The sequence below is a fragment of the Gopherus evgoodei genome, chromosome 11 (assembly GCF_007399415.2).
Source record: "Gopherus evgoodei ecotype Sinaloan lineage chromosome 11, rGopEvg1_v1.p, whole genome shotgun sequence".
Classification (NCBI taxonomy): Eukaryota; Metazoa; Chordata; order Testudines; family Testudinidae; genus Gopherus; species Gopherus evgoodei.
This window is the reverse complement of record NC_044332.1, coordinates 54,388,425-54,407,651: the sequence shown is the minus strand read 5'-3', so window position 1 is coordinate 54,407,651 and position 19,227 is coordinate 54,388,425. Positions and strand designations below refer to the sequence as shown.

Here is a 19,227-nt window from a genome sequence, read left to right as displayed (position 1 = left end):
AGATAGGAAATTGAGCTATGTGAGGAAATTGTTCAGCAAAAATTGAAATTCTGGATAAGACAGGATTTTTTTTCCCCCCAGAAAAGTTGTTGAAATTGTAAGTACACTAACTGGTGAAGTTTACTTGTTCCATTAATGGGACACCTGAAACACTACTAACTAGTCAGTTATCATTTGGGCTGTCTTAGATAATTTAAATGTTAAGAATATAGCTCTTTTAATGTTTTGATATTTTAATTTAATGAAAGACTTTAAAATCTGATGGTGAGATAGCATTAGGACAATACATTCTGTACAAAGCTCTATTAGAAATGTATTTGGATTTGAACTTTCAAGGGCATATAACAGATATACTATATTAAATTAGATGAAGACTCCACCCTTTGGAAGATAATATGATTAATTATGGAAAATATTAAAAACAGGTTTCTTCCCAGGGTCTGTTTTCTTTGCTTTTCAAAGCATTAAGAGGGTTAATGATTAAGCATTTTAAGGGAAAGCCCTAAGTTTTTACTTTTAGCTGTGAAGAATGGAGTTCTTATCCCAGCTCTGAGGCTGATAGGTGGGTACCCTAATCCCAGGGCTCTGGGCTGTTCAGCTGTGGGTTTCAGTCTCTCCTGTTGAAGCTGTTCTACTGTGGATGAATAAGTCAATGTGCATTGGGCCAAAGAAAAGTGAGAATGATGCTGTAGTCCAGTGGTTAGGTTTCTCACCTCTCAGGTGAGTGTCCTATGTTCAGATTCCTTCTCTGCATCAGGCAAGGGGGAACTGGACCGGCATCTCCCACATCCTGCGTGAGTGCCTTAACTACTGGGCTAAAGGTTAACCCCCCTCCCACGCCCTCCATTTTGTATGGAGCTCAATGTTTGCTGCTGCCATTCTTGAAAGAAAGGCTTAGTTGCCTGATTCTGGGAGAGGGTTCCTGGTTTAGGCACCGAATTCTGCTTGAGATCTAAACTTCACAAGAGGGGTGGGGCTTCGGACACACCCCTGTCTTTGGCATCTGCTATTCGCTAGCTTAGGCTACTCCTTGCCTAGCATGCAGGCTTTTGTGAGTCCCATTCTTTGGTGACAATCTTTCCCTAAATGCCCAGCTCAGAGTTGGGGACTCAACAGGTGGGCTAAATGCCTAAAAGTTATGCGTTGCAGTTGTGAGTGTTGCAATGCCTAAGTCCATTTGTGGATTTGGGCCTGACTCCTTATGTGGATGCGGACAAGTCTTGTGATCTCTCTTTTCCAAAGTGTTCCTATCTGCAGAATGGGGATAAGTTACTTACTCCACAAGGCTGTTGTGAGGTTCAGTATGTTTGTAAATATTTATGTAATGCCTACATTTTTAACTGAAGTTAATAAATTACATTTGCACTTGTATGAATACATAGCTGCCTGCATCAACGTGTCTTATCCTGAATTACACTAGTATTTCAGTGTCTTTTTGGAAACCACCACATGCAGGTGCGTTTGATGTTCTGTCCCCAAAACGGAATGTCCCATCATTTAGCATCCTGACTGTATTTGTTAAGTGGTGCATAACAGGAAATTTATTCATGAGTTGAAAAATATAAATTCACACGAACTTGAAATGAACTAAAGTGAAACAGAATTTCCGTAGACTGATTTGTATGTTGCTCAAGAGTCAGGACAACGCCTGATGTTTCATTAACTACTACATACATATGTTAAACTGTCATGGAAAAACACACGACAGTGTTACATGTATTGGAAAAGCATGTGGATTCATTGGTATCTTTACTGTCACAAACAAGTATTGTGGCAATAGAATTAGGTCATTAAAAGTCAATGGCAAACACAGATTGCTTTCAGTTGGAGTAGGGTGAAGTCTACACTGAATTTATATAACCAGCACCAGCTGGAATCACAGGCCCATATTTTCAGGGGATTATATCTTAGCTTTTTCAGAAAGTTGCTTTGAGCTGAAATGTATCCGGAAAGGTACTTTAATTACTCTTTATCTAGCATCTCAGCTGTACATGGTGCTGTACCAGTGGCACCTGCAGCCGTATGCATGTTACTCACAATGTGTACCTTTGGCAGTTGTAAGGAGGACCATTTCTGCCTGCCCCACTGCCTACTCAGACCTAATCCTGCCAGTCTTCCATCATGACAAGACATGGGGACCAAAACTGAGTGTGTGGGATTGCGCCCTGGTGCACAGGGATCACAGAGCCAAACCTGAAGGGCTTCCAGTCTAAAGGCACAAACAGTACTATAGAGACAGTATGAAGACAGCCCGATGTATGATCATGATAGCCAGAACACTTTTTATTAAATAGCTTTGTTACACTTCTGGGCAGACATCCTAGGCTATTTTGTACGTAATGGATAACTCCAGTTGAAACCTTGTCCTTTTGAAGTCACACAGTGTTTTTCAGAAGTTAGTTTCATTACTGTTTGTCAGATTTTTTTTTGAGATTTCTTTTGTACACCTGTAACACACAAATAACTTGCTTGTTTTGTGGATTAGTGTCATGCAACATTTTAGTTTTCTTTTCAGCTCAAGTAGATATTGCATGAGCTACACAAGAAACACTTTTTTTATAGACTCTAGGTGTTTCCTGTAGGTCTCTAACTAAGAGCTGAATAATCAGTCTGACTCTTCATAGGCCTGATTTTTTTACTCTGATCTGTGAGAGCAGACCCCTGCACCCATGGGGCGCTCCAGTGACTTTAATGAGTCTCTGTGTGGGTTTAAGGATCTGCCCGCATTGATCAGATTACAAAATTGGGGTCTGTTGGTTTGTGACAAAAAGCAGAACCACAGCAAAAAGTGTTATGACTGTAGTAGCAAGGATACTATTAAATGTTTACCGACACTGAGCAACTCTAGTTTGTCTATTCATGGACCAGCTTTTCAAAGTCTGTACCTAAGGAGACGTTCCTGCAGATTTTTAAACTGCTTTGATCATTTATCTAACACCTATTTTAAAAAAGACTCCAAGAGCCCTACACAGCCCATGATCCACCTAAAGAATCCCCCTGCCCACCAAGGAGAGTTCTACATGTGAAAGAGAAGCCGTTATAGACATATGCATGTATATAGGGGAGAACCCTACCCTCACTTCTGCAACTGTAGAGGGCCCTAAATGCAATGGAGCTGATGTGATTTTTGCTTCCTCTTGGTAGTAAAAATCACAGGATTGCCGGCACCCATGCAGGGTTTTCCTGTCCTCTATATCATGTGGAGCCTGACTGTCTGAGAGCTGGGTGTAGATTGAGGTCATGACAACTGCAATGGCATTTGAGAAGGGGCCAAGGACGGAGTGGAAGACCGGACTGGTATAACCACTGTTACAAATAACAACGTAGAGTAAGGAATCTGACGCCAGTTCCCCCAAACTCATGAACTTCCAAGTTTAGATTGAACGCTGAAGGGTATTATCAGTGTACGATGTCAGTAAACACCTAAGTAAATTCACAGGAACTTGAGACATTTTTCTGTACTACATTTCAATCCTAATATAACTAAGCGCTAGAATATAAAAATAATACAGTGATGCATAGCCCAGTGACAGAAGTATGTGTATTTAAGCTTTCTTCTTCCATGTTTTTCTTAAGCAATACTAGCATTCAAGGAATCAAAATTTGATTATTATTATTATTTTTTTTTAATGTTGACACAATATCTAGGGCCTAGGATAGATGCTTTTGTACAAATCTAAAAAAATAAAATAAAATTAGGGATTGTTGAAATCATTCTGAAGATATAAGAAGCTCATGTTTTAGGGCTTAGGTTAAAAATATCCTTTATAATACATCCTATTAAAGTAATGATTACATAGTGCGAGAGAAGAGTTTATTGTACATTTTTTCAAAGATGTAGGCTTTTAGCTCAATGGACGGCTTTGTAATTGGCAGCAAGGAGACTTGATGGTCCACATTTAGGAGAGTAATTTGTACGCTAATTGTGTTTGACTGTTTAATTACACTTGCTTACTGTAATTGAGGCCGGATGGTGACCCCTTTACAATAGTTGCTATAGGGCCTGTTGATGAATAAGTGTGATAGTGTCATAAAGCTTCACACAACTCTCAAGAGGTTGGAATATTTTTAACTATTCCCAAAACTAAGAGAGGAGAAGAAATCTATAAAGAGAAAGGAGAAAGAAGGTTTGATTTGAGGGGAAGAGAAACAGAACAAATATAGGTGACTATTAAAGCCTTTACTGGCCAGTGCTAGTTGGAGGGAGAGAGAAAAAAATGGAGGATCAGCAGAAAACATGACAAAAACAAAGAAAGAAGTAAAGAAAATCCAGGAGGACAGAGGCAGAAGGAAAGGAAAGAAAATGTAGGACTTTCAAATGGTTCAAAGGAGAGAATCCTACAAAGTAACAGGATAGAAAAGATATCTGTTAGCAGGTGGCAGAGGAGAGACCATGGTAGCAGAAACACAAAGAGATAAAAATGAAAGGGCAGGAGGATGAGAGTAATAGAGATGTGCCCCAGTTTTTAACATATGTTCACAGCAATTTAGCAGCCAGCTGCACACAATTCTGGTGGAGTACCATGAAGTTGCACAACACTGTGTGAGGTTGTAAGGTATGTCAATACAGTATGCACCTCTATGCTGTCTGGAGACACAACATGCTTGTTTGTACTGTGCATCTTTTTACTCCATTCATAATTAAATAAAAAAACCCTTTCCAAATACATCAGTGACAAGAAAACCCCAGCACTGTGAGTCAGCCCCTTGTGACAGCTGTTACAAAGCTTTAATGAGTTCTCACATCAAGTGGATTAAAGTACAGTTTGTAATGAGGAATGGTCTCGGAAGGGTGGAAATATGTGAAGTATTGTCAGGGGCAGGGAGGAATCCTTAACATTACCTCAGTGACATAGACTGTGGTGAACAGACACGATCTGACTGCACGATTAGTAATTTGTATTACAGCAGCCTCTAGAAGCCTCATCCAAGATCAGGGCACCGCTGCTCTAGGTGCTGTACAAATACAGAGACAGTCCCCTGCCCCACAGAATTTTAAATCTAACTAATCAAGACAGACAAAGAGTGGGAAGAAAAAGAGAAGCAGAGAGAGAGGAAGGTCGCACAGCAGGTCAGTCAGAGAGAGCAGATAGAATCCAGGTTACTTTGAGGCCCAGGCCCAGGCCCTACTAAATTAGTCCAAACAAAAAGACCTGCTAATATAACTCAAGGACTGTGTTAATGTCATGCCTGGTGTGAGAGTGAAAATCAGTGAATCAATATTGGTGTGTTGAAAATGAGGCCTAATTGGTGGACAAAATAACAGGGGAATGGGCCAAGTCACCCTCACTCTCTTTTGGAGTTCTTAAAAAGAAAAAAAAAAAAAGAAACGGGGCAATATGGAAAGAGATTACTGATACCTTCCCGGGGCGGCTTTATGGTTTTTGCCACCCCAAGCACGGCAGTCAGGTGGTCTTCGGCGGCTTGCCTGTGGGCAGTCCTCTGGTCACGCAGTTTGGCGGCATTTCTGCGGGTGATCTGCCGGTCCCACGCCTTCAGCGTACCCGCTACTGAATTGCCGATGAAGCCACAGGATTGGCGGACCTCCTGCAGGCATGCCGCCGAAGGCTGCCCGAATGCCGCCCTCACGGCGACTGGCACGCTGTCCCCCATGGCTTGCCGCCCCAGGCACATGCTTGTTGCGCTGGTGCCTGGAGCCACCCCTGTTCCTTCCCCACCTTATTTCTTTTCTTTCCTATTCCTCTCCTTTTGCCGTCTGTCTAATAAGAGTCAGGCTCAGATGGCCAAGACTGTTTTGCAACACTGCTGTAAACCTGTGACCGGAAAAACAGCTAAATCCAGTGCTCTGAACTGCTAATACTCATACAAGTTTGCCAGATTTCAAAGTGGCTAATAAGACTATGTGCTTGGCCTGGGTTTTCAGCAGTAAGTCAACCTTGGAGATAAAAGCTGCATTTTCTGTCTTTGTTGTTCTTTTCTCAACCCTTTTTGTGTTTGGCTTGATTTGTCTTCTGGGAAGTGGGAACAACTACAACAACAACAGCACTTATAACAGCTCCAGCCAATGTCAACTAACTGTCTTTCCTGCCAAAGAGAATAGTTATTACCATCTAAGAGACTATCATATGGAGTGTTTCTTTCTGAAATCTCCCTGCAGCCTAAGGGGAAGGAAACAAAGGATGTTGTTAAAACAAAAACCTTACTTAATACTTTACATTTCAAGGGCTTTAATTGTTTTCCTTTTTTTTTCTGTGCCTTTAATAAAAGGTTAAGGAGATTTTTAATGATGTTTGCCATGGTATTAGCAGGCTGAGATCTCTGTATACCAAACTCGAACTTTGTTTAACACTGTTTGTTGTTGGGCAGTAACAAGGTCTTGTTAATATCTTTGACACTTTGGTCTCATTTATTCCATCTAAATTAATACAACACTCCCCAAGGTCACTGTTACTAGTGTTTGCATATATCTTCTCTAAATTCACCAATGTTGATTGATAAGGTCTCTCTGTTGTCAGACTGTTATGCTGGATGGAAAATCTTCATTTTATTGTCTTGGGGTAGTGCTAATAAGAAATTTAGATTTATTTTCTTTAGACACCGGAAGGATAAAAATTTGTGAGCATTTTAGCAATAGGAAATTCCTACTGAGCGTTTCTGTTTGGATTAGAAGAGAGGCTGGAGGAAATTGAAAGAATATATGGTATAGGCAAACACAAACCTGTTTAATTCTAATTTGTTCCCGCTATTGGGAAAACAATTAAAACTGTGACATAATCCATTTTCTACCAGCAGTAATTCATTCATAATATATACCGCTATTTGAACAGTTTAATAATTTCCAGCAAAGACCAGCTAGTGTGTATATATAGCTGAGAATTAGAGTCAGGGACAGGACAGACTGAATGGGCAGAGCCGCTGCAATAACCCCCTTCCCCAAGAGGCTTGCAGTTTCTGAAAATTACATGTTTAATTATTGGCACTGGCTGTACAAGAAAACGTCTATAACACTATTTCTTTTAGTACATCTACATTCTATTGTCTCCGGAGCTGGTGACAGTGAGGACAACATGTTGCCACCTTAATCAGATCTGACAGAGCAGCTGGATTGCAGCTTGGTGAATTTCAATAGCTCTGTGTCAGGGCAAAAGGGTGGGAGAAGTGGGGGGATATTCCTGCTGTGTAACTCGAGTGAAGATGTGCTTCTGTATGAAAGGTGCTGTGTAAGGCTGGAAGGATTATGAGTTAGCTGGGATTTCTGTGTCAGTGTCCTAAGCCATTTTATAAATGGAACAGACCATATGATCTAAATACCATAGAACTGTTTCCCCTAACTACTGACCTGAAGAAGAGCTAGGTGTAAGCTCGAAAGCTTGTCTTTCTCACCAGCAGAAGTTAGTCCAATAAAAGATATTACCTCACCCCCTTTTCTCTCCTCTAACTACAATCAGATATCAAAATCAGGCTGGTCAGTGCCATTTTCTGTTACATCAGTTTAGATGCACAAATTTGATTACCCACAAGAGCCACTGACACTCGTCAAGGAAGGGAGTTAATTTAAAAGTAAAACTATAGTACTGTATTCCAAAGAGTACGATTGTTTTGTTTTAATAGTCTAACCAGTAGTGGCCTCTATGTTAACAATAGGAGGCATTTGGAAAATGTTTCTCTTTTGCATGAAATTATGATTGTTGTTGACAAACTGTAAATCTGAAAAGTTTTTGGCCAAAAAACCTGAAAATTTTGCATGAAACCTTTTTTTTTGGGGGGTGGGGATGGGGCTGGGGGGGATGTCAGTGAAGAGTTAGTTTTCCCTGGAAACCAGCAGATACTTTTTTTCTCACTCAAAAATTGTTTAGTCAAAAATCCAATTTTCTATGAAAAATAATTTTGATGTTAAATTTTCAACCACGGCTATTAAGAATGCATAATATACAGTATGGTTCATACATTTTCTACATATGCATATCTATATCTTCTATATCTACATTGTACATAAATGATAGCGGGTAGAACAGAGAGTTGAATAGTGTTTGTTGAATATATTTGATGAATGCCACTGGTTTGTGTTGAATAATTTATTCAAAACACTTTTGCAGTATTTCACCAACTCTGTAGCTGATCAGATACAATTCAGCATGATACTTATGAAATTTGTTGAAAAATATTTTCAGCAAATAAATTTTTCTGCTATTCAACCATATCTAACATATATGTGCATTTATTGTAACTGTATATGACAGGTAGAGCATTTTAAAAACTACTTAGGAATAGTTAACAGGTTTACAAATCCTTGCCCTGTAAATAGGGTTGCCAGTTTTGACCTGAATACCCTGTTGAAAAGGAACCCTGGTGGCTCTGGTCAGCATTGCTGACCGGGCCATTAAAAGTTCAGTTGGCGTGGGGCTGGCTCACGCCTACCTGTCTCTTCTCAGGCCAGGTCCAGACTAGAGCTTTAAATCGATTTAAACAGCTTTAAATCGATTTAAAGCTGTAACCGTCCACACTACAGAGTACAGAAAATCGATTTTAAGGGGCCCTAAAATCGATTTCTGTACTCCAGCTAAACGACAGGAGTAACCCTAAAATCGATTTTGTAAAATCGATTTTATGCTAGTGTGGACGGAAACCGAAGTTAATGGCCTCCGGGACGTATCCCACAGTTCACCAGTGGCCGCTCTGCACAGGGAAAGAAACTCTACTGCTGGCCAGGTACACAGGAAAAGCCCCGGGAACTTTTAAATTTCAGTTCCTGTTTGCCCAGCGTGGAGCTCTCAGCAGCAGAGATAACAATGCAATCTCCTGAGAATAGGAAAAGAGCACCAGCATGGAACACACAGGAGTTATTGGATCTGATAGCTGTATGGGGAGAAGAATCAGTGCTTTCAGAACTGCGCTCCAGTAGGCGAAATGAGAAAACCTTTGAAAAGATTTCTAATGCCATGCGGCAGAGAGGACATAGCAGAGACTCGCTGCAGTGCAGAGTTAAAGTGAAGGAGCTCAGACAAGCGTACCAGAAGACCAAAGCAGCAAAGGGCAGGTCAGGATCTGGCCCCAAAACATGCCGCTTCTACGAGGAGCTGAACGCAATATTAGGGAACTGTGCAACGACAACGCCCCCCTTGTCTGTGGATTCAGAGGTGGGGGTAGTGATCTCTGCCACTGCAGAAGACTTCGAAGATGTTGATGAGGAACAGGAGGACGACGAGACAGGAGAGATCACCGAGCATTCCATTCCCCCTAACAGCCAGGATCTTTTCCTAACCCTGACAGAAGTACCCTGCCAGCTCTCTCAAGCCAGTAGCCCAGAAAATGAAGCTGTTGAACTGTCCTCTGGTGAGTACAAGTTTTTTAATTAAAAGCATAGCAGGAAAGCAAGCGTTTTTTACTGAGTGATTTGCCATGAGTGCTTGCATGCAGTAGCTGGAATTAGAGTTACTGGAACAGTCTGTTTACATGTCTGGGGATGGAGCGAAAATCCTCCAGGGACAGCTCTATGAAGCACTCCTGGAGGTACCCCAAAAGCCTTTGCAGAAGGTTTCTGGGCAGGGCTGCCTTGTTCCGTCCGCCATGAAACGAAACTTTACCACGCCATGCCTGGATCACGTAAACAGGTATCATTGCATGACACAGCCTAGCAGCAAATGGACCTGGGGACTGCTGGCATTCAAGAAGCATAATTTCTTTTTCTCTGTCTGTTATCCTTAGGAGACTGATATCGTTCATGGTCACCTGTCAGAGATTAATGTAGTTTAGTAAGGGAACAGAGATGACCATCCATTTGTTTATGCTGTATTGCCCCAGTAAATGCAAAACCTTAACATGTAGCCCTGTGGGGGATGGTAGGTAGAATGCTAAACAGTCCTACTGGGCGGTGTCTCCAAGCACTTTGGGCAGCATGAATCATCGCTAGTAATTGCCATGGCAGAGGGGGAAGGGGTGAGGTCGATGGCATTAAAGCAACCTCCCAGCACAGCAGAGATGCAGATTGTGAGTGGTGGGACATTCACTGTTGCCCTCTGCTGAACTTTTTCCATGGCTTAAGAAAAGAATCCAGTGTTTTTCCTTAAAGCACTTTGCCCCCAAAGCGTGAATGATACCTGGTTATAGCAGGGGGTGCAGGGAATTAAAAGCCATGGAATGGTTCACTACCAAATTACTTACCATTTTCTCCAGACACGGTTTCTGTACTCTCTTGACCTGCGTCTGAGCTGATATCTCAGTCCACAGCCGCAAGCAATAACTATTAAAAGAATCCTAAGGCGACCATGTAGTCCAGTTACATGTGAAAGGTACGGTGAATAGTGCAGTTCACTGAGAAAGAATGTAACCATTGTTCTGTGAAATGTGTCTCTTATGATTCTTCTATCACTCTTCCCACCCCACCCCCCACACAGCTGCACATTTCTCCAGCCTCCCTTCTCCTGTCCGACGAGGAGGTCAGATAAGAAGGCTAAGGAAAAAGAGGACGCGTGAGGATATGTTCACAGAAATAATGGCAGTAACCCGTACTGAGAGAGCTAATCAGGGCGACTGGAAACATTTGGTCGCAAAGTACAGGGAGGCTGCCAGTCAACGTGAAGACAGGAGGGACCAACGTGAAGACAGGAGGGATGCTAAAAATGATTTGTGGCGGCAGGAAGATCAGCGTTGGCGGGAAGCAACGCTGGAGCTTCTTCGTGATCAGACTGACATCCTCCGCAGTATGCTGGAAGAGCTGCGGGGTCACAGAGTGCCACTGCAGCCCATGTATAACCTCCCTCAGTATTCACCCTGTCCCACACCTTCCAGAACCAGGCGTGTAAGAACGCGTGGGGGAAGGCTTTCTGCCCCTGCCCACTCCACCCCCCTGGGCAGTCCGACCGGAAGGCTGTCATTAGATTGAAATGCCATTTAGGTCATGTTTCTTCTCTCCTGTACTCCTCCCAAACCTCTCCCTTGGTATTTTTTCTTTTTTTTTTAATCTCAGGACATGGTATTCAAAGGCAGTGTGAGGGTGGGTTGTTAATGATAGTAAGCAAGCAGTTCTGGAAGGCTGCAGGGAAGCTAGCTTGCAGCATCAGGAGACAACACATGGGTGGGTGGGTAAGAAAGGGGAAATAAGCACAGCAGTCACACCTTACCATGGACCATGATAAATCCTGTTCTCAGGGCTTCTCTGATGCGCCTTTTTCTTACCTTCCTCCCTCCCTCCCTCCCTTTCCCAGATAACCCAGAGGTATGAAATTTCATTCACAGGCTTGTAAAGTCAAGCATGAGGGTTGGTTGCTGAAAGGGACTGATTTTTAATAAAAAAACACAATTTTTTAAACATATCAGAGTAACTTTATTTATTTTCAATAAGCAAGCAGTTAAGGAAGGTTGCATGGAAGCTCGCTTGCAGCAGCAGGAGTCAAGACATGGGGAGGTGGGTAATAAAAGGGACATAAACATAGCAGTCACACCTGGTGCATGATGCCACTTCAGGGCTCCCTTAACTGCCTTTGTCTTCCCTTCTTCCCTCCCTCCCTCCCTTACCCTAACCCTTCATTATTCTCCCCCCCCCAAAAACCCTACTTATGTAATTCTATTCCAAGGCTTGTAAATGCAAGAGGGAGGGTGTGTTGCTTACAGGGACTGTCTTTTAATAAAAAATTCAATGTTTTCTACATACAGCAACTTTACTTTCCGTAAGCAAGCAGTTCTTGAAGGGTGCAGGGAAGCTATCTTGCATCAGCAGGACTGAATACATGGGGAGGGTGGTAATAAATGGAAAAGAAACTCAGCATTCAAACTGTACCCTGGCCCATGAGGAAGCTACTTTTCAGGGCTTCTCTGATGCGCACAGCATCCTGGTGTGATCTTCTAATTGCCCTGGTGTCTGGCTGCGCATAATCAGCAGCCAGGTGGTTTGCCTCAGCCTCCCACCCCGCTATAAAGGTCTCCCCCTTACTCTCACAGAGATTGTGGAGCACACAGCAAGCAGCAATAACATAGGGGATATTGGTTTGGCTGACATCTGAGCGAGTAAGTAGCGTTCTCCAGCGCCCCTTCAGACGGCCAAATGCACATTCTACAACCATTCTGCACTTGCTTAGCCTGTAATTAAACAACTCCTGACCCCTGTCCAGGCTGCCTGTGTATGGCTTCATCAGCCAGGGCATCAAGGGGTAGGCTGGGTCCCCCAGGATAACGATAGGCATTTCAACATTTCCAACTGTTATTCTCTGGTCCGGGAAGTAAGTCCCTTGCTGCAGCCGTTTAAACAGAGTAGTGCTTCTGAAGACACGAGCATCATGAACCCTTCCTGGCCATCCCACGTGGATGTTGGTGAAACGTCCCTTGTGATCCACCAGGGCTTGCAGCACCATCGAAAAGTACCCCTTGCGGTTTATGTACTGGGTGCCCTGGTGCTCTGGTGCCAAGATAGGGATATGGGTTCCATCTATGGCCCCCCCCCCACAGTTAGGGAATCCCATTGCAGAAAAGCCATCCACTATGACCTGCACGTTTCCCAGAGTCACAACCTTTCGTAGCAGCAGCTTAATGATTGCCTTGGCTACTTCCAGCACAGCAGCCCCCACAGTGGATTTGCCCACTCCAAATTGATTACCGACTGACCGGTAGCTGTCTGGCGTTGCAAGCTTCCAGATGGCTATTGCAACTCACTTCTCCACTGTGAGTGCTGGTCTCATCCTGGTATTATGGCGTTTCAGGACAGGGGAAAGCAAGTCACAAAGTTCAAGGAAAGTGCTCTTACGCATGCGAAAGTTCCGCAGCCACTGCGAATCGTCCCACAGTTGCAGGACTATGCGGTCCCACCAGTCAGTGCTTGTTTCCCGTGCCCAAAATCGGCGAGGAACGGGTAGAACCTCCCCCATAACCGTCAGGAGCTCCAAAGCGCAGGGGCCTGCAGTGTCGGAAAACTCGCTCTCCAAGTCCTCATCACTGTTGTCCCCGCACTGAAGCATTCTCTCTTGCATTTCTGTCTCATGGTGCAGCATAGATAGCACGAGAATGCGTGAACTGTTCACAGCATCTGCGATCAAAGAAAAGAGCTGACCAGGATCCATGCTTGATGCAAAATGGCGTTTTCTAAACGCAGCCAGTAAAAAACGCGCGAGGTGACTGTCTGCCGCTTTCAGGAAGGGAGGGGGTGAGGCTGTACCCAGAACCACCCACGACGGGAGTTTTGGCCCCATCATGCACTGGGGCAGTAACCCATAATTCCAATGGGCAGGAACCCCTGCAGGAACTGTGGGATAGGTACCCAGAGTGCAACGCTCCGGGTTAAGATGGACGCCAGGGAACATGGACGCTCAAGATCGATGTAAGTAGCCGTAGTGTGGACGCACAAAATCGATTTTATAAACCCTGCTTTATAAAATCGATTTTGAAACCACCGATTTTAACCTGTAGTGTGGACGTGGGCTCAGCTCCCAGAAGCAGCTGGCATGTCCCTCCGGCTCGGGGTGGCCACAGGGACTCTGTGCACCCCCTGCCACAAGCGCTGGCTCCGCAGTTCCCATTGGCTGGGAACTGTGGCCAATGGGAGCTGCAGGGGTGATGCCTGCAGATGGGGGTAGTGCACAGAGCCCCCGGCCACCTACGAGCTAGGGGAACATGATGCCATTTCCTGGGAGCTGCCTGAGGTCAGCGCCGCCAGGAGCCTGCATCCCATACCCCCTCCTGTATCCCAATCTATTGCTGAAGCCCTGAACTCCCTCTCGCATCCTGAACCCTCATTTCTGGCCGCACCTCCAGACAGAGCCCTCACCTCCTCCCAGAACCCCAACCCATCCCTGAGCCCCCTCCTGCACCCCAAACGCCTCACCTCAGAGCCCGCATCTGTAACCCTCACCCCCTGTAAATAGGAAGAGCATGTTTATCTGTGCATGTGTGCGTGCACACACTCCCTACATTGTTACAGTGGGTACTGAATTACTATGCATTATACTTTAATTATTTTATTAAATCAGCTGAGAGTAGCAAGAGTGTTGTTAATCTACCCATTGTAAATAGGCGTAATTAAACAAAGCACCCAATATTTTGATTTACAGGCATTTACTACTTCAGAGAACATCCTGATCCAAAATACTGGTCATATTGTGCTTCTTCCCCGCTCCCCGTTCTGTTTGACAATTCCTGCATTTGACTACTATGGAATAGAGAGTTTTCTTTTAAGTCCTCTATTGTAACAAAATCCCTCTCAAATACAAGAAATTGATACAGCAGATATTTGCATTTTTCATTTCAACACATCCATTCTTGCTTCTCATCTATAGATTAAAAGGAATGTTCACAGATAAAAATAATGAATTACAAATAGCACAATTGGCTTGGTTTCCAGAACTGGTGTACCCTACACATTCATTTGAAATTTATCACAGTCTTGACAGTCACTGAGTTTATAATACTGTCCATCACTGTGTTACTAGCAGTTAACTGGAGGTCTAAGTATTGGTCTAAAATAAGCAGTTGGTTCTAGAAAATCTGGAACATACCTCTTATGGGGAAGATTGGCATGTTAAACCTGGAGACTTTGATTAGTACCCAAAAACTGCAGATCCTTTTGGATTATGCTGAAAAAGACCAGCAAGACCTCAGATGCCTGTTTTAGGCTGGTTAAAAATTCCTTCTCTACATCATATTTTTTTTCTTTTTACATACCAGGGACATCTCCCATACTTCTGTTCTTTTACATTGGTTTAACTGCAAAGAAAGCGTTGCTTATGCATGCCTTTTGTTGTGTAGCAGGTACTAAATGTTGTATGTAAACGGTTTTGGATCATGCATAGCCCTTTTCTTTTTTGAAGTTTTGGTTTTTGTTCTGTAAAACCAGTTGCTGCTGATACATGTGACTCAACTATATTTCATTGTATCACAATAATTTCTTAAAATGTGGCTTCATATTTGTAAGAGTCTCTTTTCTTGTATTTGTGCAGGTGTTTCTATATTTCTTATAACTTAAATACATCTTTAAAAAATGAAGAAAATGATCCATTTCTCTAGGAATATGTGTATAGACAAGTCTGCAGATGCAAAAAAATAATTGGAGATGTGTAGGGGATGGTGGAGTGAGTTCAAGAAGCCTAAATAAATGGCTAGCTGATGTACTGGGGTGTGTACGTAAGTGCACTTGTGTAAAAAAAAACAAAACCAAAAAAACCCCCAAACAAAACAGATATTCCCCATATGTGATATAGCTATTCTGGATTGATGGCAATCACTCCGTAGTTAAGGTTGCAATTGAGTGTCCATTATCATTTTGTTTGTACTTGGTATTTGTATGGCTTGCCTGCCTGGGTGTTGGCTTTGGAGTGTGTTGGGGAGTACACTAGCACAGCTCTGCCTTAGGGTACTTTCTCTGTTTCCTTTCCTCTCCCCTGCCATACTTTGCATGGTCAGGCTATTTGTCTTTTCTCACTCAGCTTGTGTTTTTGTGCAATTACAAGTTCTCTTTTCTTTGATTTCCTTTGTCTCAGACCAGTACACCAAAGCCATCAGGTAGTCAGTTACGCCCTGATTCAGCTTGGTACGTAAGCATGTGAGTAACTTTAAGCACGTGAATAGTCCCAAAGTTATGCATGTGCTTAAGTACCTTACTGAATCAGGGCTTTAGTTTGCAGGGCTAGGAGCTGTGCTATTTCAGACCACACCACGTGTAACTCTTTCTCTTCTCTTTCATATAATTGGGAGGGGGCTCATTTTATTTCCTTTCTGCTTCAAATTGTGACTTTTTTTTCCTGGATCATACACATTTGTGGACTAAAATAAATGGAAATTGGCATTTCCTTCTTCTCAGGGTTACAGCAACAAAGCATAATGCACCACATAGGCCTGTTATCTGCTTTCCTCACTGTTGTTATGGATTTCATGCCATTTTAATAAAAAGACCGTTTCCAAATCTGAGCAAATCAGAGCGTCAGACCCTCTGATATTCATCTAAATGCTGATCCTGTGCACACCCTTGGTGACTATCACAGTGAGTCTGAGAGAAACAGAGTTAGAAATGTAAGTTAGCTTACACAGTCACCTCTGGAACATCCTAACTGCAAACAAGGATGTTTGATTAATATGAAATAATAATCTTTATCGAAATGTGTAAATTGCTTGGGGGATATAACTGTATACAGTATGAGGTGTATAAGGGTACCTTTTTGAGAAATACATATTTTAAAGGGTTTTCATATAGGAATTTGTATCAATTTTTCATTCTCCTTTTAGAGAAAACAGTCTGTGTGAAGCATCTGAACAGTTTATTTAAATAGTAAGTTGGAGGTGCTTCCTGTCAATTAGTTTATTACAGTATCTGGGTTGCTCATAAACTCTGGGACTGATGGCTGAGGACTTGTTAGCACAGAATATGGTTATTGTTAAGTTAAAAGTGGTTATATTGCAATGTGCTGCTCTTGGCCCTCTCACCCTAAACTCTGATTTGCTATTCTAGGCCATAGACCGGTCCATCTGTATTATGCCCACAGCAAACATGGCTGCCTCAGTTTCTGCCTCCTCCTCACCCAACCAGTCCTATCTTCTTAATATTTCCCCTCCTCTGCTTTGCTTTTTGAGGAAGATTCTCTTTTCTTCGTTAAGAGAAATTACCACACAGTCATTGTACAACCCAGATTCCCACCCTTCCTCTTCAAGCCAATCAGATTGCAGAGAATTGTGAAACTACCCATGCGCTCTTGACTTTATTTAAGAGATTCTCCTCTTCCTTCTTCACATTTTATTTTGAGTCTCTATGTAAGGGAAATATATCAAGCAAAGTGAAACTAAAACAGAGGTTCCTTTGTCCCTTTGAATGTTAAAGTACAAGTTTTCCCTCTTCACTAGCATTAGGTTTATAATGAATGGTAATAAACATTGTATAGATACAGATTTTGAATTTTCCTGGAGTGTAGAGTACTGAGCAGGGAGACAACTCACAGCAAAATGTTTACATTTGAAGCATGGATTTAAATATGCCAAAGTACTACTGCATTTGGACAACCTTCTAAATAGCAGAAACAAGTGCTCATGGGTCCTATGGAAATTACTTTCCTTCCTTTAGGGACCCCCAGAAAGGAGAACTATGTTGTATTGTGTGCTTTTAAAATGTAATGTGCAATACAGATATACTTATTACTATAGAACGGAAGTATGGCCTCAGAATGCTCCAGAGAAGAATATTAAATCAACTTCATAGTATCTGAACATCACTTAAACCTGTGGTAACCAAGTTTAGGAGTTGGAAAAAACCTGAATCTAATATTGCTTCAGTTTGCTCCATGCATTCTCTGATGTGCTCTACAGGAAAAATGAGGCAGTGGAGAAGGCATCTCAGTACTGAAATGAGGCTTCAGGGACCTTAGTTTAGACCAGCCATTGATCCTTATCACTTCGCTCTTAACACATGCACTGCATTTACTGATAATATGCCATTAGCTCAAAATACCATATAATTTCATTATGCTGTGAAATGCACAGCAGTCTGAATAAACAAACAGCTTCACCCATCCTGTTTCCTCCATAAAAAGGTAGCCAGGGGAGACAGGGCAGTGGAAAACTCAGTCGAGTTAAAAAGTGAGACAAATCTCTTCCACTGTCCATTTCATGCAGAACTTTTGACATGAAAATAAACCTGGTGAACCTCTCACTCACCCTAGCATAAATCTTGAGTAAAACTAGGGTGTGATGAAAACCAGGCCTTGTTTGTCCACTGTTCTGTCAGAGATACTGCTTATCATATGGCATAATGTTCAAAGACACTATTCAACTAAAACTGTTTTGTCATTCAAATGAAAGGAAAGGTATTTGAATTGTGTTTAGTAGAATGCCATGACAATTCACTATAAACGTGATGTGTGTAACTTAGATCTAAAACCAAAATCCTGACACTTGTGGATGCATGTGAATAGACGATCCATGGCTCTTTTCACTAGGGTGGTAGTGATAAAATCTGATGTCCTAAAACAAAAAACTCTCAGTTGGTTAACATTCTGTCCACCTAAATTCCCTCTGTGTTGTGCCAGGATGCTATAATTGAGTGACCACAAGCCAGAGACTCTGAGCTCTAGAATTGCCTTTACCACTGACTTGCTTTGTGACAGTAAATCCAAACTCTGTCTCGCATTTGGCTTCAAATCCAAAGCCTGAGCCTTAGCCCAAACTCAATCCAGATTCTCTTTTGAATGCCGCCTTCAGCCTCTCTGATTAGCATTGCTGTAGTTTGTGTTAAACTGTTATGTAGTGTCTCTTATGGGCTCCATACTCCCCTTCCTTCTGCACTGTGGAGGGGAGCAAAAGAGAAAAGGTCTGCCCAGATGAGAACGAAAGAGTGGAAGGGTACTGAGTAGAGACCCCACCATCTGCTCCCCCTTAAAAGCTCACAGAATACTTCCACATGGACACCACTCAACTGGGATCTGTGGTGAGGCATGTAGGAGTGTGGGGGAGCGAGGGGTGCAGCTGGGGAGCAGCCAGTCTACATAGCATGTTCCCCTGAGTATCCAGCATATTTAGATCGACAGTTCCTCCATAACTTCTCCCCACTCTAGAGGCATGGCTGAGGAAGGTGCAGGCCTGGGCGAGGGATCTAATGGTATCATAGCTTTAACTTTGCTCTCTGGATCTCTCTGGCAGTACAGCTATGTGGAGCATCCTGCTCTCCTAGCAGATGCCGTAAGATCCAGGGGTTTAAGCCCTGCATTTTCTACAGTGCCAGTATATCTGAGATTTCCAGGCCAGGCCTTCTGCACCTCTCTGAGGCCTCAAACATCCCTCGCTTGAGGGGAGCATTCCTCAGAAATGGTGTATTCTGTCTTGCAAAATTCTCTGAATCACTGAGAGGCCATTTTTGTGACAAAGATGCTTAGTTCTTAATAGGACTCTATAGGGAGAGAAGAAGCAATGACTTGTGCCTGTGTTTTTGGTGAGAGGGTAGGATTTGGGGAAGAGCTGTGTTGTACATGATGGTATATTACTGGTGACTACAACAACTTAACTTTACTCTGAGCCCTAAAGCCCTTCTGGTTCCCAAGAACAGGTGTATGAAGAGAAACTGCTCCAATGTGCTTTAGACCACACACTGCTGACAAGAATTTTGTATTGAATTTCCTCACTGGGTTTCTTATTGTCTGAGTCTGGCGCTTTTCCTGTGGTCTCTAAGATAGAACTAGTTAGATCTCATTATAACTCAGATATGATAAAAATCACACTGGGATTTTTCGGGGGACTGCTTCTAATGAGATGATAGTACGCCTGTTTAAAAAATAAAGGTCACATGGAATTTTACTAAGCAGTCTA

The 19,227-nt window shown here is 42.8% G+C and overlaps 1 protein-coding gene across 4 annotated transcripts in view; it reads left to right on the top strand.

Moving 5' to 3' along the window:
* LYPD6 (LY6/PLAUR domain containing 6) overlaps nucleotides 1-19,227 on the top strand; it is a 75,049-nt gene that overhangs the window by 32,491 nt on the left and 23,331 nt on the right. The window lies entirely within an intron of this gene.